General features: G+C 40.2%; 1 long non-coding RNA gene across 1 annotated transcript; it reads right to left on the minus strand.

Moving 5' to 3' along the window:
• Positions 1-1,930: 1,930 nt before the first annotated feature.
• On the minus strand, positions 1,931-23,122 carry LOC140704099 (uncharacterized). The gene is made up of 3 exons (XR_013542805.1): positions 23,088-23,122; positions 22,250-22,302; positions 1,931-22,024 (listed from the first exon to the last, which is right to left on the minus strand). It is a non-coding gene; the product is annotated as an uncharacterized LOC140704099 (long non-coding RNA).
• Between the last annotated feature and the right edge of the window lie 829 nt (positions 23,123-23,951).

Here is a 23,951-nt window from a genome sequence, read left to right on the forward strand (position 1 = left end):
GATGGTTGCCAAGCTATGATAACTTTGCCTGAATCATACTCCAACCTAGGTATTAGACTTCAAGGACGCATAGCAAGAAAAAGCTCCCAGGATAAATGGCATTTTTGTCTTTATTCTTCTATCACGGGACTGATGTTTGTCATTCATTACCACCTCTCTTTCCTGTGTGCCAAGTACAACATTAAAGAGGAAAGGCAAAAGTGAAGACAAGTTGCTGGGTTTATTAGAGGGAGAAGATTTCCCAAGTTGTTAAGAAAGGGGTTGTTGGTAACAGGTAGCAATTTCATGATGAGAAACTGCAATTAGAAAATCAGTTTTCACACACACATAAAATTAGAAATAGATGGTTCTTGGGCTAATATGTTTGCTTTCTTGAGAGCTCCAAGCCTGTCCTATTTGAGTTGCAAACAAAACAAAATAATGAGGTGAAGGCCTTTGTTTAAATTTTGCTAAGTCATTGCCAGAGGCAGTGCATTGTTGTTTACTAATTATGGCAGAGACAATGCTTTTGTCTGCATCATACCAGAACAGAGGAAGAGGCACCCACAGGCATTGCAAGGATTGACTTAAAGCTTCTACAATTTCCTGGTTCCGGTGCTCTCAAAAGCCCACGGCTTTTGCATTTGGAACATCATGCAAAAGCCTCAGAAATGGGTGTAGTGTTGTCAGTCTCCACTGCCCCCTGCTTCTGTCACCTCTTGCCAGGTTTACGAAGAGCCAAGATCCAGATAACATTGTTCTTTCAGTAGGGATTCCTGGACTGACAATCCCAGCTTGGAAGTATTTTGTTTAATATGGCTTCAGCATCCTGACAGGTGTAGTTCACATGTGTGTGTGTGTGTGTGTGTGTGTGTGTGTGTGTGTGTGTGTGTGTGTGTGTGTGTGTGTGTGTGTGTGTGTGTGTGTGTGTGTGTGTCTGTGTCTGTGTGTCTGTGTGTCTGTGTGTCTCTCTCTCTCTCTCTCTCTGTGTGTGTGTGTGTGTGTGTGTGTGTGTGTGTGTGTGTGTGTGTGTGTGTGTGTGAGAGAGAGAGAGAGAGAGAGAGAGTTTATATCATTCAAAACCAACATTAATTTTGACACCTACCATAGTAGGCGTAACAGACAGCAGATCTTCAACTGCTCTGTCGCAAAGTTGGAAGGTCACTAGAATGACATTTAGGAATATTACTTCTGTATAGACTGATGGCAGATGGGGATGTTCATGGCACAAACGTTCATTTCCATTTTATTTCAAAAGAATGGCATTTTTACTTTTCTGGGTTTTTCCCCCAAGTGACTCTCATTTAGTTTACAAAGAAAATTGTAACCTCTTTTGGGTCATTTCACTGCCCCCCTCTTGGTGGTGATGGTGACAAGAAAAGAACAGAGTTGGGAAACCACAGGACTGGCAGAACTGATAGCTGGGCAATGAGCGCTCACCATCTCCTGAGGTAATTGGTTCCATTGTTTTACTGCTCTAACAGTTAATAAGTTTTTCCTTATATTTAGCCTAAATCTGGCTTCCTCTAGCTTGAGCCAATCATTACATGTCCTGCACTCTGAGAGGACTGTGAACAGACCCTACCCCTCCTCTTTATGACTAAAAGGGTAAAGGTAAAGGTTCCCCTTGACAATTTTTGTCCAGTCATGTTCGACTCTAGGGGGTGGTTCTCATCCCCGTTTCCAAGCCATAGAGCCAGCGTTTTGTCCGAAGACAATCTTCCATGGTCACATGGCCAGTGCGACTTAGACACGGAACGCTGTTACCTTCCCACCGAAGTGGTCCCTATTTATCTACTTGCATTTTGCATGCTTTCGAACCGCTAGGTTGGCGGGAGCTGGGACAAGCGACGGGCGCTCACTCCGTCGCGTGGATTCTATCTTACGACTGCTTGGTCTTCTGACCCTGCAGCACAGGCTTCTGCGGTTTAGCCCACAGTGCCACCACGTCCCTCTTTATGACTACCTTTCAGGTATTTGAAGAGTGCTATTATATCTCCCTTCAGTCTTCCTTTCTCAAGGCTAAACAGCTCCAGTTCTTTCAGTCTTTCCTCATAGGGCCTGGTTTCCAGCTCCCTGATCATCCTTGTTGCCCTCCTTTGTTTGTCAGCATCCTTCTTGAACTGGACACAGTATTCAAGTTGAGGCCTAACCAGTGCCAAATAGAGTCATACTTCTATTAATTCATTCTAAAAAAGCATTTGCCTTTTTTGTAGCCACATGGCACCTTTCGCTCATATTCAGATTTTGTTCTACAACAATTACAAAATCCTTTTCACTCACAATATTACTAATAGAAACATGAAAAAAACAAAACACAAAAAGTTTCGTTTAAACAAATCATTTGCAGTCAAGAGGCTATATTTTCGGAACCCACCAAAACAAAACAAAATACAACCCCCCCAAAAAAAACACCCACAGATATTCCCTAGTCTGGTTAATCCATCTCTAAGGGCAGTCTTCTGCCTGCATGGAACATGTGGCAAAGTCTAGAATCAGATTTATCCACTCATTAATTCACCACACTTCTTGCCATGAAAGTGCTGGTATTGTTGTCTGTACTGAAATCTAAACATCTGTATGAAGAGTGTCATTTTTAAAGGAAGTATCACATGGCAAAAGTCATAGTCATCTTGAATATCTTGGCTCCACTGAAAACCGATCTGAAGAAAAATAGGTCAGGTGGTTGTGTGCTGCTTATGCAAGTAGAGGCTATATTTGATCAGAAGAGACGGGAAAACTCATGCATTAATATTGGTGCTTACAAATTACTGCTTTGCAAGGTCAAAACTCCCTCTCCTAGCCCTCAACCCAGAGAAGGGACGTTCAACTTACATGGTAGGTGAAAAGTGCCAGAAGCCAGAAGGGGGTCTGGAATATGATTATAGGGGAAGCAAAAACAGTCCGAGATTAAAAACGAAGGTGAAATCTATGACCCTGAGAAAGAGATGCTGGTATTTTCTAAGTAATCTTGAACTGTAGATTAAAGTTGAAAGGACAGAATGCCAGGATGACTGGGGACAAGTGCTCCTTTCACAGAGTGAGGGAAGGTAAATCACATAAGCAGCAATCATGATCTGAGAGAAGTGAAGGAGGAGACATTTTAATTAATACGTTGTTCATTAACATCACCAGAAAGGTCAATAGATTATTCCAGCAAGCAACAAACAGATGGGAAATTAAAGGCACACGTTTGAATAAATCTGTTATTGATCACTGTAGACACTCCAGAGAACTGGCAACTACATTTCAGATATTTCTTCCTTATCAGTACGGAAGATGCTATTAACCTTGATATTTGCTTTTCTACTTTCAACAGCTAGTTTAGAAGAAGCCTAACCTCTCATGAAGCAGATCAGATCTATATATACTCGCAGTCTTATCAGACCACTTTAAAGAGCAAGTTGCTGCTTGCTTTTTCATCCTGCTACAACCAGTAGAACCTACACAAAGAAGGAAACGTTGTATTCAGAGTTGCCACCCAAGCAATTTGTATTTGCATGTGAGAAGAAACAATTTCAGTGGGAAAGATATGAGAGCTAATGGATGCCTTCATTTTTGTCTGAAGAAAAAGGGTTCACCTAGAAGGGATTCCCCATCTCTACAGGCCATTGCTAAACCCCACTCTACAAGGATTGTTTCGGTGACAATAGTTTATGAGCAGGTAAGTTGCTACTGAAGGAGCAATAGGAAGCTTTTATGGGCTTTTATGGAGTGGACCCTTTAATCCATCCAGGACAGTATTATCTGCAGGGATGTTGGCAAGTCTTTGGGTCCAAGTCTGAGTCTTTGGTACCAAGTCCAGAGATCCAAATCTCAAGTCCAAGTATCTATTAAAAATTAGCCCTTTTCTTTCAGAAAAAAGGGAGGGGTGATTGGGTCCCAAGTTGCGAGGCAAGTCCAAGTCATTGGGGGGGGGGAACAGTTGAGTTGGGTCACTGACACAACTTAAGTCCCACAACTCAAGTTCTCACCCTTGATTGTCTATAATGGCAATGGGGCTCTTCTGGGCTGGGAGGCTGCAGTAGCCCATGTCCAGCATTAGAGTCTGCACACTAACCCATCACTGAATTAACCATCCGCCACACAGACCCTGTATTTTCCATTTAAAGAGAAGTGTGTGGGGAGCACATGTCTTGTTTTTTAAGCCATGTCAGAAACATGATTCAAATAAATCATGAGGCTTCTTGAGTTATGCATTTGTAGAAAGGTGATTGCATAATAATGCCACTTCCCCCATTCCAGCAGACTCCTTTTTGCATGCTAAGATTTGCACTGGTTGTGAGATTGCTCCTACAACTGGGTACCATATCAGGTACATCAGTGGGGATGGGACTGTCCAAGTGGGGAAATACTTACGGGACTGATCTCCCACTTTGACTAAGATACTGGCCAAGCTGCATGGTCCATGGACCTTGTTTTAAAGGGATATAATTGGGTACATTTCTATCAAGGTAGCAACAAATGGGAGATGGAAGAGTTGGTGAAGTCACAAATACAGGGGGAGTACATGTATGTGTTGCCACCAGCCCTGAGGACCAGTTATGGGCCAAACTCTGACCAACACTAAAAAGTGCAAGAATCAAATCCAGAAACAAAGGGAAAGATAGTAAAATAAAGCTAAGGGCTTTTTGGCCAAAACAAGGCATGGAGTGAATGCCCTGCTTTGTAGGGGAGCTTTCTAGTACACAGTTCTCTGGGATGTAGTACCAGCACCAGCACCATCATCATCTTGGCATGGGAGAGGTTATCAATGGTCACAAAAATGTGCAGGAAATCCACATTGCCACCATTAGTCTATATAGATTAGCATAGGATTCCAGTGTTTTCAAGCAGATGTCTCTACACAGGTATTTAATGCCTTCTAGTATGCAAAAAACGAGCTATGACCCTTCTCTAAAGTATCAGGAGCAGCCACCCAGACCTTGCAGTATTCCTAGATAGCACACTTATGAGCACGCAGAGTGTTCTCTGTACCTAAAGGCCCACATTCTATCTACACACCCACACATGACCTGGGAGCTTGTTTTAGTTGCCTGTTGCACATCCCTAGCAGTATGCCCTGATGTGCCCCCCTGGCATTTTATACAAAAACAGATTTTCAAGAATATATTAGTACCTCAGAACACCCACCTAATGTCATTAAACTTCCAGAAGGCAATTAGCACTTATAATCACCCAATTAAATGCTAGATGTTATATAATGCATAATAATATTCCCTTATGCTTTCTGCAGTGAGCTGTATCCAGTTCTGTTTAAACATTCCAATAAATAATAATGGAAGTATATCAGTGTATACCATGTTTTCAGGGAGGTAACAAACACTCGGATGACCTGTGTGGAATGCAGTGGCAGCTGGTGCTTCAGGATAGCACTGTGATTTAGATTTCTGGCTGCAGAGCCAAAGGTTCGGAGTTCAATTCCCGACTGTGCCTCCTTGTCAAGGGCTAGACTTGATGATCAATAGGGCCACTTCTAACTTTGCAGTGCTAAGGCACAGTCAATCAAAACTATAAAAACATTGACTAGTATTATATAACAGACACAAAATTTAATCCAAAAACTAAGTATCTGTTCAATATCGGCACAGTATGTATGCTGCTCCTAATATTGCTGTTCTTTGCAGCTATGATGGTGTTATTTCTGAGATCTGAAACTGCTTATAATGCTGTGTGAAACTTCTTGATATTGTTCCCAAAGCTCCAATGACTATGGGGACCACTGAAGTGTGCTTCATCCACAAGTGAGATGGGTACTTTGTTAGTTTTTCCAATTCTTTAGCTTCAACTCTGGCATCCCCTGGAACTGCAATGTCAATGATCCAGATATTTCTTCATTCTATTACTACTATGTCTGGTGTGTTATGTTCAAGGTGTCTATGAGTTTGGCTCTGGAATACCACAAGATTTTGACTTCCTCATTTTCTGACACCTTCTCTACCTGATGTCCTCATGAGTTTTTGGAGACTGGCAAGTTATATTTTTTGCATAATGATCAGTGCACTAATTTTGCCACTGTATCATGTCTAATTTTGTAATTTATTTGTACAATCTTTAGATGAGGTATGAGACAGTTTCATCTTTTTCTTGGCAGAGTTGATATTCACTGTTAGCACTAATTCCTTGACTCTTAGCTTTCATCACTTTAGTTTGCAGTGCTTGTTTTTGTGCAGCAAAAATCAAGCCTTCACTTTCTCTCTTAATGGTCCCCAGCTTTATCCATGCCAATGTAGAATTATGATCATGCTTTCAATCAATATTTCTCAGATGTGTCCTATTTAGTGGTTTATTTTTCCAGCCATATGTTTTCAAATTGTTGTTTCTTATATGGAGCATTTGTTTTTGTAGCTTTCAAAATATTCTCCATTTTCAACCACCTTAAGTAATTTTTCTCTACTTGTACTGATATAATCATTTAGGCTTCTTTTTTCCTCCTCTGCTTCCTGCTGTATTTGCAGTAATCCATGGCCTACAAGATGATGATGATGATGATGATGATGATGATGATGATGATGATGATGATGATGATGATGATGATGATGATGATGGCTGGCTGAGTGCAAACAAATGACACCAAAAATGGTGAAAGATATGGAGAGTCTATTGTAAGCAGAACTGGAGTGGAAGGATGAAATAGGATCAAGGCAAATACCCACACATAAAGGCAGCTTTTCTATTCACATGTACCACATCCATCCATCTATCCACTCACGTGCACTCACACTTGTATATACACACACCCTTGCCAGGTTCACTATTGAATTGTATTGGGATGCCATACTTTTAAAGTACACATGACTTTAAAAAACCCTCAACAGCCTCAAATGCTTTTCTCAGCTATTTTCCTATGCATAATCTGAGGAAGGTAGCTAGGAAAGCCTGAGCGATGGAGGTCACCTTCTCTCCAGCTGATGGCCAAAAACCAACCAACCAACCAACCATTGAAGGGCAGTGATATCCTTCCTATTCTCCATATGCTCCCCATTGCTTTGAGGACAATCAAAGCTGGGAGAATTGACTTCTCCCATTTCTTAGCTTCCTTGTGCATGGGGAAAGGCAAGAATAAAATACAGCTTTGGAGACTACCAGCTAAAGGTTCTCCAGGTGCTCTGAGCCAACGATTCCCAAAAGGGCTGGTGTCTTTGAACCCTTATATTTTCTGTGGATACGAAAGAGACATGGCAAGTATCTTCTCCTTTTCAGCCTACACTGTTCTTGGGCATTTCACCTTTTTTTCACCCCCTTTCCTGTAAGGGAAATTACAACAACAAGCCTGGGAAAATAAGTGAACGGGAAAGTTAGCAAAATTTGTCGGCTTCTTTTTATAACAAATACTTATTAAATTGTATTATTCCAATGGATAGAATATTGTGTTGCTATTTTCCCTGAAGTTGTTCCCATTAGCATAACTTACGCCTGCTGTGAAATGAATATTGCCTTTTGTGTCTTGCACTTGGCTAATACAACTTGCCATTTTTACCTTTCCGAGATATGAGAAATACAGCCTGAATGCCCAGAGGGATTCCTTAATGCATACATATGCTTTATTATTTCTGTGTTTATTTTGTTTCCCCCCCCCTCTCCTATGGGCGCATTAAATAAAGATTAATAAGACCTTTCTATGCATCAGCAGCAGCCTTGCAAATGACAGCTCTCATGCTGGTGGGGCTGAGTCCCATCAAATGACCCGACTCGTGCAACAGCAAACACAACAACAGGAATTACAGAATTGACTGAGTGCATTTCAAATTAAACAATGCCTCAGAGCATTTCACATTTAAGAAGGAAAGTTTTAAGAATCTTTAATGACTACAGGGTGAGGGAGAAAAGCATAGCTCTCCAGTCCACACTCTTTGCAAAAGTTCCTGCAAATGTGCTTTTGTGCTAACATCAGATACTAATCTGGGAAAGGCTTTGTTGTTGTTGTTGTTTGAATAAAATGAATAAAAACAGATGAATGGGAAGCAGAGAGGATCCCTATGAACCTGATGCTGCCTTCCTTCTGCCCACAGCAATATCTTATTGGAAAATTCAAACATTTCCACTGAGGGATGATAGAGATGCATATGATGCTTTCCATATGGATGTATGAAAAATGGAAGCATGAAAAAACATTCACTCGCATATCATTCTGGTTTTGCTTGTTTAAGTCTCCCAAGGACAGCCTTGTGCCTTTTAGATGTTTGAAGAAGTCCCATCATCCCTGACCCTTTACCATGTGGGTGGGAGCTAATGAGAGTAGGCATTCAACAACATCTGGAGTTGGGCGCAGATGACTTGCAATCAGTCATCCATCTATAGCAATAGCAATAATAGACATAGTAGTAATAGAACGAAGAAATGTCTGATCATTGACAATGCAATTCCAGGGGATGCCAGAGTTGAAAATAAAGAATTAGAAAAACTAACAAAATACAGAGACCTGGCAATCAAAACATCTCACTTGTGGATGAAACACACTTTGTGTTTGAATCATTATTTATTACATTTTAAATCACCTTTTGTCAAGGCAGCTCAGAGCGGTGTGCCAGTAACCTCACTTTCTGTTTTTTCTACACAACAATTTTGTAAGTTGAGTGAGGCTGCAGTCCTATAACTGTTAGTGATCTTCATGATCCAAGAAACGTGTGGGCAGCATGTAAATCTCCAGAACTTGTCAACGGCAACAATTGTGCTCCTGCATCACTGGCTAGGACTGATGAGAGTTGCAGTACAACAATATCTTGAGGGGCCACTGTTGTGATTTCAAGCTGGATCTCCCCAGTCTTAGTTCAACACTCTAACCCAAGGGTGATAAAGCGTGGCCATCTATAGTTGTTGTTAGGCGCAACTCCCAGCTACTCTCATTGGCTAAGAGAGTGCTTTAAGCACTATGCAGTGGTATAAAAGCAACACTTTTTGCCATCCTGTCAAGGTCTTGAAACCATCTGAAGAACCACAGTTGTGCCTCCTCTAGGCACTACACATTAAAAAGCAATTATTGTCCATGGGCAGTACTTCTTTACCATCTTGAGAAACAGGTATTTAGCTATGAAGAAAGTGTCTTAGGGGTCATTCATATCTTTGGGGCAACTTTAGGATCTTCTATTTGAACCCTATTACCTTGGGATATAAGAGATACCGTATGTCAAAATGAAATATATAAGAATAAAATACTGTGGAAGCCAATGGTTCCCAAACGTTTTCAACTCTTGGCTCCTTTGACTTACTGGCCACTGGCTGCAGCTCCCCCAAATACAATAATTTTTTTGAGGGGGGAAGAGAATGGAAAGGGCAGAAAGCACAACCTGAGTAGCATTCAGAATTCTGCAACACCCCTGGCTGGGTTTGGCAGTGCCCCAGGGAGCTGGGTCTCACAGTTCGGGGACTGCTGGCGAATTTGCAATTGGAATGGCAGGAAGCTAATGTAAGGGGATGGCAGGCAGCTGCACATAAATGGGGTTTCTGAATGCACTGCTAAAGAATTATGTTCATTAACTTAGTCAGTTTCATTTGGTATTATTTAGATTGTTCTAATTAATGCTCAAAATGAACGAGGGGAGAAAAACGTAAGAGGCAGTTATTTTTATACAAAGAGAGAGATGCTTTAGAATGTTGATTCCTTTAGTTTGACTTTTAACTATGAAGTGCAAATGCTTGAAGACTGACTAAATTTCCTTGCTATAGAAAACTGATGGTAGTAAGCTATTGTAGTTCTGAAAGCGTGGGTGTGTGTGTGTGAGGAAATATCCACCTGAAATGATGGAAGCTGTCCATTGTGGTTGGTGGGGTGGAGGACACTGTCCAAAAGGATGATCAAAGCAAGATGGAGAAGTAGGTAGTCAAAAACATATACACAGAAATACATGCACAAAGGCACACACATGCCAGCAGGCAGATAAGCAGACAAGCATTCATATACATATGCTAATAGATATGCTTTCCACCTCTTATAAAGAGGTAGGCAGAAAGGGGATTGCTGGGTGTAGCCTGAGTTTGAGATTGGGCAGCATCCTGTTTTGTGGACAAACCATCACTGTTTGTGTCTGTTGGCTGAAAAACGTAGCCATACCATCTCTACCAGCATTTTCCAACATTGATCCAGCAAATTCCTTATTATCCTGCAGTCATTCAATTGTTGGCTCTTCTGGGATTTAGAGAGAGAGCCCATCTCCAGTGGTAAAAACATTTACCGATACTTTCTAAATGCAACCTTGATTTACTAGCATTATATGAGATACATGTTTGCCAGTGGTTGTTTCAATATTCAGAATGCTCATCTCTCAATATATCATTGAGGTCCTGAGGATGGTTATAGAGGCTATAATCCTGTTACTTTGTCTGACAAAAGATGTAACACCCATTCATTCCGAGCTGGCAATAAAAGTGTCCCCATGGAAATCTCAAGCATGTGAGCCAGCAGGTGTTCAAGCCACTGAGAATCCAAGTGGTGACTTGTTAATTACCAGCTAGGAACGAGTGACTGTTAAACCTTTGGTTACACAGAGCAACACAATTTCAGCCATAATATATAAAAATGCATATATTTTATTAAAATTGTAAATTTATGATTTTATATATTTTATATTGTTCTGTTTTTACCTACAGTATGTAAGCTGCCCCGAGCAGACATGGTCTAGAGGGGTGGGGTAGAAATCTAATAAATAAATAAATAAATAAATAAATAGATAGATAGATAGATAGATAGATAGATAGATAGATAGATAGATAGATAGATAGATAGATAGATAGATAGATAGATAGATAGATAGATAGATAGATAGATAACATTCATTCATTCATTCATTCATTCCATCCAATTAGTGGCAGAGCCATCAGAATAACACAAACAACCCCAATAACACCAGCATAATTGATAAATGTGAAATGCAAAAACAAAATATAAAATTCCTAGTAAGAAAGAGACTAAAAAAATTAACAATATTAAGTACAACAAAAGCAGCGAAAATAGGGCAGATAAACAAGGAGGAAAAAAGATGCATAGATTGGCAAGATTACTCTGAGACTAAAGAAGGCCTTTGAGAAAAGCTAGGTATTAACCTGTCTCCTAAAACCAGGGCACAAAGGGACTGATCGTACCTCAGGTGGAAGCAAAGTGATGGAATGACCATCGAGAAGGCCCAATTTTGTATGACAGACTTTTGGACCTCCCTTGGGGTTATTGCCTGCAATATACCAGTATATGAGGTCAGACAGGGAGACATTTTGAGGGAGAGGCACTCAGACAGGTAGCAAGGCCCCTAAACTGTGAAGGGCTTTGAATGTTAATGTTAGTATCTGATCAATTTGTGATGTTCCAGAAACCAGCCTGGCTGCTGTGTTCTGCATTTGCTGCAGCTTCTGAACTGCCTTCAGAGGCAGCCCAATTTGGAGAGCATTGTAATAGTCTATTCTTGAAATAACAAGCGCATGGACCAAATTTAATGTATGACCCACATTAAGCCATTGCTTTCCTGGTATGTTTTGTTCAACTTCTATAGTCCAGTTCCATGGACCCAGGTCAACTGAAACATGATAACTGTTCATAAAGAGCGGAGCCTTTTTAGCTGTGGCACAACCTTTATAGAATGGTTTCCTTAGAGCAGCTTGTGGGCCACAACACACCTAGCTAGAACCCATTTTTAAGAGAGTTGTGGTCTGGCCATTTGTACCATTGTCCATCTTCCTATTGAAGCAAGGCTTTTATTAAGCTGCTATGGATTTGAAATTTTTTGTTGATCTAATTTTCATTGTTTTCATTGTTACTTGCCATTGGCTAATAATCAACTACAGTACAACAAAACAAAGATTATGGTCTTTGGAAAGAGAGTCCTTAAGCAAAACTGGATGGTCACCCTATTGTGCGGGCACACTCCTTTAAATATTCGGGCCTGTAATTTTGTGAGAACCTCTCCTGGAGACAGCATCTAAATGCCACCATTTTATCGAGCACCAGATCAAAAGGGAAATTAAAAAGATTTTTTATGGCAGAGGAGGCCAGCAGATAAATCCTGTTCTCAAGGTATTTGTTACCAAAATTCTAGCACAAATGCTCTATGGGACAGAACTATGGGGAGAGACAGCCAAGCTCAAATTGGAAATCTTGCAGAACAAATTCATGAGGCTGATATTGGGGTTCCCCCCAGGAACTCCCTCGGCTCATCTCAGAGCTGAATAAAGCCTACCCTCAATTGCCGCTAGAATTGATCTGGCTTATTTTAGGTATTGGCATAGAGGAACAGCTTGGAGGACTCCTCCCTGACAAAGTACTGCTGGCTAGAACAACTAAAGTCTGGTGGCTGGGCACAGCAACGTCACCAAAAATTAAAGGTTTGCAATCTTCTGATGGAAAAGTGCCTTAGTTTAAGTTTCTGTGACTTTAGGAACTGGATCTTTGACCTTGATGCCAGTCAGGATAGGGTAGCTATTGTTGGGTCCCGTTTTTCTACCTGATATCCCCAACTTCAGGTGAATCACACAAAACCAAAATATTTTGAGTCACTGACTTTTCCCCAGATTCACAAAGCTTTTACAGATTTGGACAGATGGCCTCAGCATACCTCGAAGGGAGATATAAAGTAATTCCAGATGAGGAATAAAAATGTGTTTTTGGCTTTGACCAGATTGAGGATTTAACTCACTACTTACTGTTCTGTCCTCTCTATGAAAATCCTAGAGAAAGATTTCTGGCACCCATCGTTCAGATGTATCTTAATTGTACCACCACTGAAACAGCTTGCCGATTGCTTGCTGATACACCGTTGTACATTACATATGCTGTGGCACAATTTGCACTGGCAGCTAAGAATCTGAGATTCTAAATGGTCAGGGATCATAATCCCACATAAATGCTGAATATAGTGAACTGACATCATATATATATAAAGAAATTGTGTTCTGCTTTCTCATTTCAAGCTGGCTAGGTAGCTCAGTGGTTCTTAAAATGTATATCCAGGAATACAATTCAAGCTCAGGGTCTGCTGTTGAAAGAGCTCATTCTTTACACAGTTGTGAGCTATAACTTTGTCTAGGTGGCCTAGATAGTCACATGCTAGGTTCTCCACATAAATGTGTGACCCTCAGACAATTGGGGGCAGATTACTGGTGATGATGTCAGTGTGTCTACCAGTTAAATCTATATCTGATAAATGTACTGATCTTCCAAAGGCAGTTGCTATAGCAGCTGCAGCAGGGTCACGCCTATATAACCATATCACAATGAACATTTGCAACGAAGCCTTCACAAAGGATTCTAGGACAGAACTAGCACCAGAAATCCTGTACATATGACTGAAGAAACCAACACCTTATCTTTTATACTGCTATTTATTTCAACTGCTTTTAATTTCTGGTAGTTTGCTCTTAAAACATTTTTTAAAAACATTTAGTTCTTCACTAGGCTTTATTTAGAAAAGCTACTCTCCTCTCCTTTTTGTAGAAAATGAAGGCTTAAATGAACACCTGGAAATCAAATATTTGTTCCAAACATGTACATGTATGAACAAGTCCAGTTGTTCAAGAAGCATTTTCCACCTTCACTGGCAGGATAAGGGGGGAACTGGGGAGGAATTTATTTGATTCTTATTTTAATTCAAATCAGTCAAATTCAATTTTAAATCTGCACTTGAAAAACTAACATATGAATCAGAACATAGGTCTCCTTAAGCTTTTGCATGTTTCTGGATTTCGCAGTGTAGCCCTCCAGCTACAAATTAAGTACCAAACTACATACATGGGGATATAGTTTTTCAACATGGGACCATTAAGAAAAGAGTGGGCAGACCTAAGGCCTGCAAGCTTTCCCCCTCTCTTTTACTTAAATCCTGAGATCCAGCATCCTCTGCCTGATGAGAAAGACATAATGCCTGTCCAGATAAGCAAGAGTTCTGATACACAGAGGCACATTTGTGAGTGAATTCAAAGCTTATGCCCAGGAGCCTCTATTGGAGAAGGTGCCACAGCGCTAAATCCTGTTGTTCCAGAACAAACTCTGGGACAAAACAAACAATGCCTTCAGCACATACAAAAAAAAAAAAGCATGAAAAGGCAGAGGAGAAAGCACTGGGTATGTCTGATTAAGCTTTGCATTGTCTGGATGGCAGGAAAAAATATCAAAATCAGCAGCACAGTTTATTTACAGGACACTTTTTCCCTTTGGGGAAAAAATTATACTTAGAATTGTTCCAGGACCAAGAATTTATAAGTCATGAAGAGTTCTGAGCCCAGAACTATATACAAGTCACATTTCTTTCATACAAAAACTATCCCTAGTTATGCCCGACCTCTTAAAACTTCTGCTTTTCAGTAATATAATTCAGAACATGGAAGATCTATTCTCTTTCTTTCCATTGTTAAACAATCATCAAACACAAAGCCTTACTGATCTGTGACAAATCACCAGAGATCTAATAGTTAACCCTGATTTATCTTCTGCCAATCCCTGCATTAGGAGAATTGAAGGCAAAAGTGCATTCATTAGGGGAAGCACATTACAAAAAAAAAAAAAAAAAAAAAAGTATATGGATCTTAGTGCAGAATTTTAACCAAAACATTTACAGACTAATGAAAAACATAATGGAAGGAATTTGTCCTTCAAAAGTTCAAAAGCGACAGCAACCGAAACAGACAAATTTGTTCACCCCTAGGAAAAAGACACCATCTTGTGGAGTACCACTTTGAATTAATCCAGCAAAAAGCAAGTCTTAAAGAAGGTGACAGAAAACCTTGTAAATCGGTGTTAGAGATGTCACTGAAAACATGCTACTTCTGGATAACTCTCAAGCAAGCTTCCTTCCTAGCATAAATAAGTAAAAATAGGGGGGAAAACCTGAAAGAAAAAGCAGGAGTTTCAGCAGCTAGTTTTCCTTAGAACTAGACATAAAGCTGTTAAAATTTTTGAAAAGCAGGGTGAAAGGAATCTCAGCTTCATCTTACAGCTAAATTGTATGAAAGCATGCTTGTTGAACTACGTTTCAAATGTAGTTCAGTATTTAGATGGTAAGGAATATATAAAATGTAAACCTATGCACCAGGCATGCCAATATTTAAATGAAGATTCCTCAACCTGATGGCAATGGAATAATGGCTAAATCTCTCTCTTTGTATGTTTGACAATGACAGACTTTTCTTTCATCTCCATATAAAGTGATGGACAGATCTATTTTTAAATGACATCAAGGAGCAAAAGGAAGGAGCATATACTTTGTATTTGCAGCCATGAGGGCTAGATTTTTCCAATAACAAAAGCCTAATGTTACATTCTTCCTATACAAGAAGTCAGACATGAACAAATACCGGTTTCCTTTATTCCCAGAGAACCAAATAATCTGTTCTTCCACTTCCGGCACAATGGTTTCTGTGGTACCATTGGAGTACTTTCATTGGAGTCTCTTGTTTACTACAGATACAGCCATGCATTTAGTGAAAGCCAAACATCTGGGATTTTTAAAAATTCCTCTGTAATGAAACCCAATGACTTCTGAATTCTGAAAAAGTACACTTTGTACCATACGTCTCCCTCTGTGTGTCCAGATAGATTTATATTTTTCAGAGAACTAGAAGCTTAGCAAATGTTGTCCTTGAGCCGAAAATTCATGCATAGACTGAGGGGAAGTTCAAGGCCCATACACTCAATGCACCTGGATGGTATTTAAACTAAAGCATGTATGTGTCACTCTGCAGTAATTAACATTTGTTGCCCCACCATACTAAAAGCACTCCAGCAATAATTAACAACTGGGCAGTAGTGTCACGACCCCTTTCCTCTTGGCCTGATTTTACTTCATAATGGGAGGCACACATCCTCACCACACGGTCCAAGAACAGAGGCTGAAAAGCTGCCTTTTAGAAGTATTAACTAGCTACAGGTATTGTTCTGAGCTAGCTATTATTGTAGTTAATGTTTATTTCTCATGTCTTAAAAATATGTCAGTTACCTTTAAGTTTGCTTGTAAAGAAAATATCTCAATGCTACAAGCTTCAGGTCTGTGGTGGAAAACACATGGTCCTTTCCCATCCACGTTCTTCGCACCTGCATTCCACAACAGAGCATAAATCAGCAGCATAGAGTACAGCATGAGCCAGCGCTTGAGCCATATGATATTCCTGCTCTGCCATTTAGTTCAGCCATAGCCTTTGATTTTTTTCCTCCATGCCTTGCTTCCTGCCTAGCAAGAATGCAATGTTATAGTTACACTGCAAAATTATCCTATTATTGGGGAAGGGGAGAAATTACATTGCCCAGAATACAGCAATATATGATGTAACAGGAAATATAAGACAAGAGATATATATTCTTCTTCAACAGATTCACCTAAAAAAAAAACAAAGATAAACAAGAGAGTCCTAACTCATTGCTATGTTGTTCTTGTGGTATCCATTGCCTGGGGTAATTCACATATCATTGTGATGTGTGAACTATAACAAACAACCTCCTATAAAGAAATGATCATTAGTAACTGTAAAAGGCCAGTATTCTCAGTATAATCAACATTCATTTTATTCTACCATTGTCATTCATGGCATCCTTTACTGCACAAGCTTCAGTGGAATGTACCTGCATATTAAAGAGGCTATTACCCTACTGTTAAATACCCATTGACTTTCTTACCAACCAACCAACCAACCAACCAACCAACCAACCAACCAACCAACCAACCAACCAACCAACCAACCAACCAACCAACCAACCAACCAACCAACCAACCAACCAACCAACCAACCAAGCACAATCTGTATTTTGATGCCATGTATAAATATTTGCCATCTCTCTCTTATTATGTCTGAGGAAGTGGACTTGTCAATGAAAGCTCACATTAAAATATTACAGTTAAAGTGTAAGATACTTGTTCAGAAGGCTGAGGCAAAGAGGCAGTCCCAAAACCAGCAAAATCAGGGAGCTGGACAGGGGACAGATTGTATTTGTCTTCAGTGTGGAAGGGATTGTCACTCTCAAATTGGCCTTCTCAGCCACACTAGATGCTGTTCCAAGATCTCTATTCAGAGCACACTACCATAATCTCTCAAGACTGAAGGATGCCTACATTATTATAAGTTTGCTAGGTTAGCAATACTAGATTTCCTTGAGATATCATAGTTGAAACCTGACACAGAAGGCGCAGACCCTTGTGATATCATTGGTTTATGCCTTGGCGACGTCATAGATGCAGGGCAGTCAGAGATTGGGAAGACAGCAGATTGGCTTCTTGAACAAGTAAAAAAAGGGCCAGGAATCAGGGTAAAATTTCTCCAACTGTATGGTATGGCAACCCACAAGCCAGGAAAGAAAACAAGTGTTCAGCAGCCAAGCTGGGAACGGAATGTATCCAACAACTGTAGCAGTTGGTCCTATTCCTGCTAAGGATTTCATCCCACAGGAGCTTAAAGCAGAGTGTGCTGCTTATGTGCTGCCCTGTAGCACTTAGAGCACTCTCTAGGCAGTTTACAATTTAATTGTGCAGGCTACACATTGCCCCCTGTCCAGTGAGCTGGGTTCTTAATGTACCGACCTTGGCAGGATGAAGGATGAGTCAACCTTGAGCCTGGGTACCTGAATCTGTCAGGATCAAAGTTAGGCTGTGAGTAGAGTCTTGCCTGCAGTACTGCAGTTTCACCACTGCGTCATGAGGCTTTCTTTTTGCACACATGACATGGGTGTGTGGTATCTTTCACGTTCTATACTGTTGCTAGGACTTCGGGAAGGCTTCTCGCCAGTCTATGGGAAAGTTCTTTTCAGGCTCCACTTGAAGGTCACCGGAGCTTATAGAAGAAGAAGTTGCCAAATCGCAGCCCTGATGCTCCATTCGTTGTCTCCCTTCAAATAGGGCATCAAGGGGTTTTCAGCTAGTCTGCCCCTTTCCTCCTAGCTTGTTGGTGTGCCTACCTCCTCCTCCTCCTCCTCCTCCTGTGCTTCTCCTGAGATTTGCCTCATGACCTGGAGACCTAAAGAAGCACAGCAATTTCCTGAGACTTCAGCTAATGTCCTGACTTCTAGCAATATGGTTATCAGTCACTAGAGCAGGCTTGCCTGAGATGGGTTCAAGGAAATCAAATGTGTGGGCTTCTCAGACATCTTGTTTTCGCCTAATCAAGGACCCGGCAAGCCACAGGCAGGGATGACAGGTCTCAGGGTACTGACTGAGACTTAGTGGGATCTGCTCTGCTGTTTTGTGTACTTGTTTCCACCTCAGCTGATCCAGAAACACTTCCGGACCACCACCAGCACCCAACCCTTCCTGGCCTATCCTGTGACGTGTCAAGAGCCCTCCCATGTGATATCACAAAGACATAGCCTCCTGATGGATTGATTGATTTAACTTATATGCCGCCCACTCTACCCAAAGGTCTCTGGGCGGCTTACAAAAATTAAAATTCAACTAAAATACAATAAAAGATAAAATCATTAAAGTACAATTAAAATTGCCATCAGGACCCACAGTTGATGTCATTTCAATTAAAAGCCTTCTGGAACAGGAAGGTTTTGACCTGGCGCCGAAATGTCATCAGCGTCAGCGCCAGACGAATCTCAGTCGGGAGGGCATTCCATAGTCTGGGGGCAGCTGCCAAAAATGTGCCTTTGTCTGCAAGCCATCCCTCTTACCTCCTTGAGGGACGGCTCTCTCAAAAGAGCCCCTTGGCTAGATCTTAACTGCCGGGTAGGCTCATATGGAAGGAGGTGGTCCTTCAGGTATCCAGATTTCCGGTGGTATAAAGCTGTGCAGACTCACCATGGAGCTCATGTCACAAGATCGCATGAGCTTCAGGGCAGGCTTGCACAACCTGTGAGCTCTCTTGAGCCGATGTGACCTATGCCAGAAAAGGGAGTGCTGTAACCACATAGACATTGCTGGAAATGGTTCATTTCCTATCTCAGTGAAACTGTGCTTTCTCACAGCACCAGGTCATCAGTCTCAGTCTATGAACCTTCGTGTAGCCAGGGGGCATATTGCTCACATGGCCTTCCCATTCATGAGAACGAGATACAGCCGTATCACTCCCGCAAGCAACGGATGAAAATTTTACCCATAATTGGGGGATTCTCTGCATTTTGCCAGCTCTTATGAGCACTGTGAATGCTTCTCTCTCCCCCCCCCCCCGAAAAACATACTTTAATAAGCCCTAAAGGCCAGCAAACTATAAGGATTATTGTTTGTGCAGCACTTTATGGCCAGGGAGAAAGATACCAAAACATATTTCATTTGCTCTTGTTGAACAAAGCTGATTGGGAAAGCGTGAAGATCTATGGGCCTGTAAAGAAATCTCTTTAGATCAGTGCTAAAGCCATAAGATTCAACACAGTAAAGAGAGCTTTGCATTTAATAGGGAATGTGAACAAGAATGGAACAGACCGTGCCACAGCATTATATCCCAATGTCAATTATTCCAGGGTTTAAAGTTAGGTACACAGCTTGGTGAATAAAGGGCTTATACACATTGCAGCATCTCTGTGCAGGTATGTACACTCCAAGTGGGTAGCCCCTAAACCTAACAGTGAATTCCCTCAGTGTGTATTGACTGGATTGTTGCCCAAACAGAGCCTCTGAGAAACAAACAAACAAAAAGTGGTAAAATTCTTGAGAAAATGCTGAGATTTTTAGGAATACAATTATTTTTGAAAAAGAAACATAAGGGAATGGGAAACCAGCCCCATGAGGAAGAAGACATGGAAAGGTGAATGATAGCTAGAAATGGAAAATCAGATTAGAAATGGCACCATGGAAGAACTAGTATTGGGGTGCATAGAAATCCTTGTGGAAGACACATGGCTGGCTGCAACCATATAGAGGAGCAGTCTTTTTGTTTCTGTAACATTTTGATACCAGTTCCACACCTTATCTTTCTAACTTTGATAAAGGATTCCAGATGTACTGTCACTTAGCTCTACTGCTTTTTGAAAGAGGCAAAAATTGATTCTATTGCCTAGCAAGCCCCTTGGGACTGTGGTTTAACTGCAGTACTGCACTTTAGCCTCTGTTCATGACCTGAGTTTGATCCCAACAAACTCAGGTAGCTGGCTCAAGGCTGACTCAGCCTTCTATCCTTCTGAGGTCAATAAAATGAGCATCAGACTTGCTGGGGACAAAGTGGTGGTATCTAAGTCAAAGCAACAACAACACATATTTCAGAGACGAATCCCAAAAAAGCATGTTCCAGAATGCAACACGGAAGGGCACAATTATTTATCTAGACTAGAAATTAATAGTAGTGTATAATCTTCATTGACTTCTTTTGGCCATGAAAACGATTTTGATTCTTGTTTTATTTCTTTTCTTTTATGCTCAGCATTTAGACCCACTCATTACACTAGCATGACTCATACAAAATAAAATCCTTTTATTCTTTAGGGATGTAAATCAAATCCTCAGCTTTTTAAGATTTCAACTTTGTATGGTGTGCCCAGCATTGACTGCTTGCTTGCTTGCTTGCTTGCTTGCTTGATTTGTTTGTTTGTTTGTTTGTTTATTCATTCATTCATTCATTCATTCATTCATTCATTCATTCGATCTGTTAATTCCAATGGGATTGTTGCTGGTCAATATGGTAAGGATGAATAAGATATACACTTCAGGATTTTCACTAATTGCAGAATAAATATCACTTATCATGGGATGGGGAAATAGGTCTAAGAAATATATCCATAAGAAACCAGTGGCATTGAATGGAGACGGCTTGTAATGGGAATTATGCTTCAACAGAATCTTATTCATTTACTCAATAAGTCAGAATCTTATTCATTTACTCAATAAGTCAATCAGTCGTGTTATTGTTATTTCATTTAGCTAATAAAATCCATCCTGACTTTTAAGCCTCAAAAGAAGAAACCTGAAGTTAGTCAACCGGCTGGGAAAACTAATCAAAAGTTACAAGGCTGGACCTGGAAATTCAAAGATAAGTTTTATCTGGCTGTTCTGCATCTCTCTGACTCCAAGCCACTCTCCTTATCTAGCCATTAAGTAGACACAGATGTTGGCTGCTCGACTACCCTGAGGCTAGCAATGGACAAAGTCTCCTACTAAGAGTAGATTTTAAAAGGAAAGGATATGAAAAATCCACACAAATTCAGTGCTCCAAACCTTGCTATCATTGCCTCCCTTAAATGTTTATTCAGAAGAACAGGTGCTTCCTCCATATCTTTGCCAGGAGTAGGATGATCAGAACTCTTTCTGAGGTGAAAATAATCTACAATTGAATTTTGTGGCTTTAATAAACAACAGTTCTCTTTTGAGATAATAAACTGCATCTTGAAGTCAAGAAAGGGGGGGAGTTAAATTAATGGAGTTTTGCTATTTCATTGGTCAATATACAGAAGAAAGAAGAGAACTGACGCCCCTTGAATGAAAGAAAGGAGTCTTTTGTGCCAGATGAAGCAGACCCACAAATGTTCTAAATGGGAATTTGTGCTTTTATGGTAGTTAATCAACTACCAAACCTCCAGACAGGAACAGAAATTCGTGGTCTGCCATCATCTCTGTATAATAACTGCAATAAGATTCAAATAAGGAGTCTATGTACAGGATCCTTTACATAAGAGACCTTCAGGTAGTGTGGGCGGCATATAAGTTAAATAAATAAATAAATAAATAAATAAATAAATAAATAAATAAATACATAAATACATAAATACATAAATAAATGATAACAAAGTATCTGCAAAAAAAGAGAACAGAGAACATGCTAAAAAATAAATTGCTAGGACTGTGTCTTAAGAAACATTTTTAGGCCAAGGCTTGTAATGAAGATGTTAGCATGAAATAAATATATATTGCTTTTGATACCAAGCTGTCCTCCTTGACTCAATGATATTAATGTCTGTGAATGATTTTTAGAGCTGAGCCAAGACACATAAATACACACAGAGAGTTTTCACAGCCTTGTTCACATGAAACAAATACAGGACACCGTTTGGGCTCGTTGAAGGGAGGGGACTTCCAACAGGGTTCAGAAGTTTTCTTGACTTAGGTATTAGCCACTAGCGTTTACAGGCCTGAAGGTGCTGGCTGAAGTGCTGGGGAATGGTTATGCTTCTCTGGACCTCCATGTGGAGAGGCAAATATCAGGGTGAAAAGGCCTAGAAGGAGAGAAAGTTCTCTGTGTGAGGTGCCTTTGAAATCTTGGCCCTCGTCTCCAACCATTCCCAGAGGGCACCACGGCTCACAGGCTCAATGCCAGTTAGTCGTTGTGTGTAGTGCTTGCTTGTTTCCCTCCCAAAATTTGCCTGCCCTACCTCTGTGACATTACAAAGACCTCACACTGAGACTGCAAAAGACCTCCCCTGGGACACATGGGGACTCACCCTTGGTCCAAGGTTTCAAATCTAAAATCTCGAGAGAATTGTGTGCTGTTGATCTGGAAAAAATAACCATGAGTGAATAGGAACCAAGCTACTCTTTCCCAGTCATCATGCGTTTCCTTAATCTGCCTGTCTAGAGTCAGGAAAATAGTAGTTTTAACAATAACAATAACAATAACAATAACAATAACAATAACAATAACAATAACAATAACAATAACAATAACAATAACAACAACAACAACAACAACAACAACAACAACAACAACAACAACAACAACAACAACAACAATAATAATAATAATAATAATAATAATAATAATAATAATAATAATAATAATAATAATAATAATAATAATAATAATAATAATAATAATAATAATAATAATAATAATAATACAAAATTAAAAAATAAAAATTAGCACTTTCTTAAGAGAATGACAAAGATCACAGGATGGTACTGCAGGAACTTTTCTGCTACTACAGAACCATCAAAAATTGTGGCAGACAAAAACAGAGTTTGGAGTTATTAGCTGCCAATTGCTGAAAGCATTTTATATTGACATCTACTTCTATTATGGAAATGGCTAATTTCATTGTTACAAGAATGTCCTTGTAGCAGGGACTTTCCATAGTTCAACTTTTCACAAGTAAAATATGGAGTTTGAATTTTTAATTAAAATTCTTTTCTGCTATACAGCAGACGCATAGATATTTACAGAGGGGAATATCTACAAGTCGCCCAGATAGTGGACCCTTTCTCATTAACTGTCACTTAAGGTCTCAACAACTCACTCTGAAGCAGTAGTAGTAGAAAATATAAGAATGTTTCATTACTTACAGTTGCTAATGGATCTGCAGCAAACAAACACTGCTTTCAACAGACTAAAGAGAGGGAAAAAGAAAACTCAGCAGAGAGGTGGGACTCTCTTTGAATTCAGAGGCAGAAGGGAATGATTGGTTAGTGCTGGATAGATTGACAGTCACACCAGCCAGAAACGTCCCTCGCAGCCATTCAAACCATAGGCAGCATGCGAGGCTGCAAATAAAACTCCAACAATCTTGCGACTCATTCTCTCAATTTCAGGCAAAAACTTTTGAACCAAATTTTAATGTATTAAAAAAGTTTTATTTCATATTTCCCCTCTCCTTTCCACTGGCATCTTGAAGAATTCTTAATCACCTCCTGTCATTTTCTCTCCCCTTTTTCTTGTACTGAACTTGTACCGCCAATTGCTAGTTTTGTCTGCCCTTCCTCCTTGCGTGCACATTTATTTCCTTCCATGAAAGCTTCCCTCACTTCCCTTCTTCCTCTTTATGCGAAGTTTGTTGTTTTGTTGTTATTTGCCCACATAGAAAGAAACAAGGGGGTACACATGCATAAGCATATCATACATATAAAATGTACATATTCCTTTTATCTTTGTATTTTCTTTCATAGCCTTCTCAGGCCCTTATCTCTCAGGGCAGAAACAGAAATAATAGATAGAGATATTTCTCCTGTAATTATGACCTAAGACCTCATTGTGTATAACTGTAACGCCAGGAGGTTCTCTCACTTCCTGGAGCATGTAAATTATGTTATTTTTTTTTTCTGACTGGGCTTTTAAAAAAAAGGAGATTCCTTTGAAATTTGATTTCAAAAATACAAAAGCCTGCCACAGTCACAGCTCTCCCAACATTAAAGCTCTAATTGCAGCCTGTC

Source organism: Pogona vitticeps, chromosome 2 (assembly GCF_051106095.1).
Source record: "Pogona vitticeps strain Pit_001003342236 chromosome 2, PviZW2.1, whole genome shotgun sequence".
Taxonomy (NCBI): domain Eukaryota; kingdom Metazoa; phylum Chordata; class Lepidosauria; order Squamata; family Agamidae; genus Pogona; species Pogona vitticeps.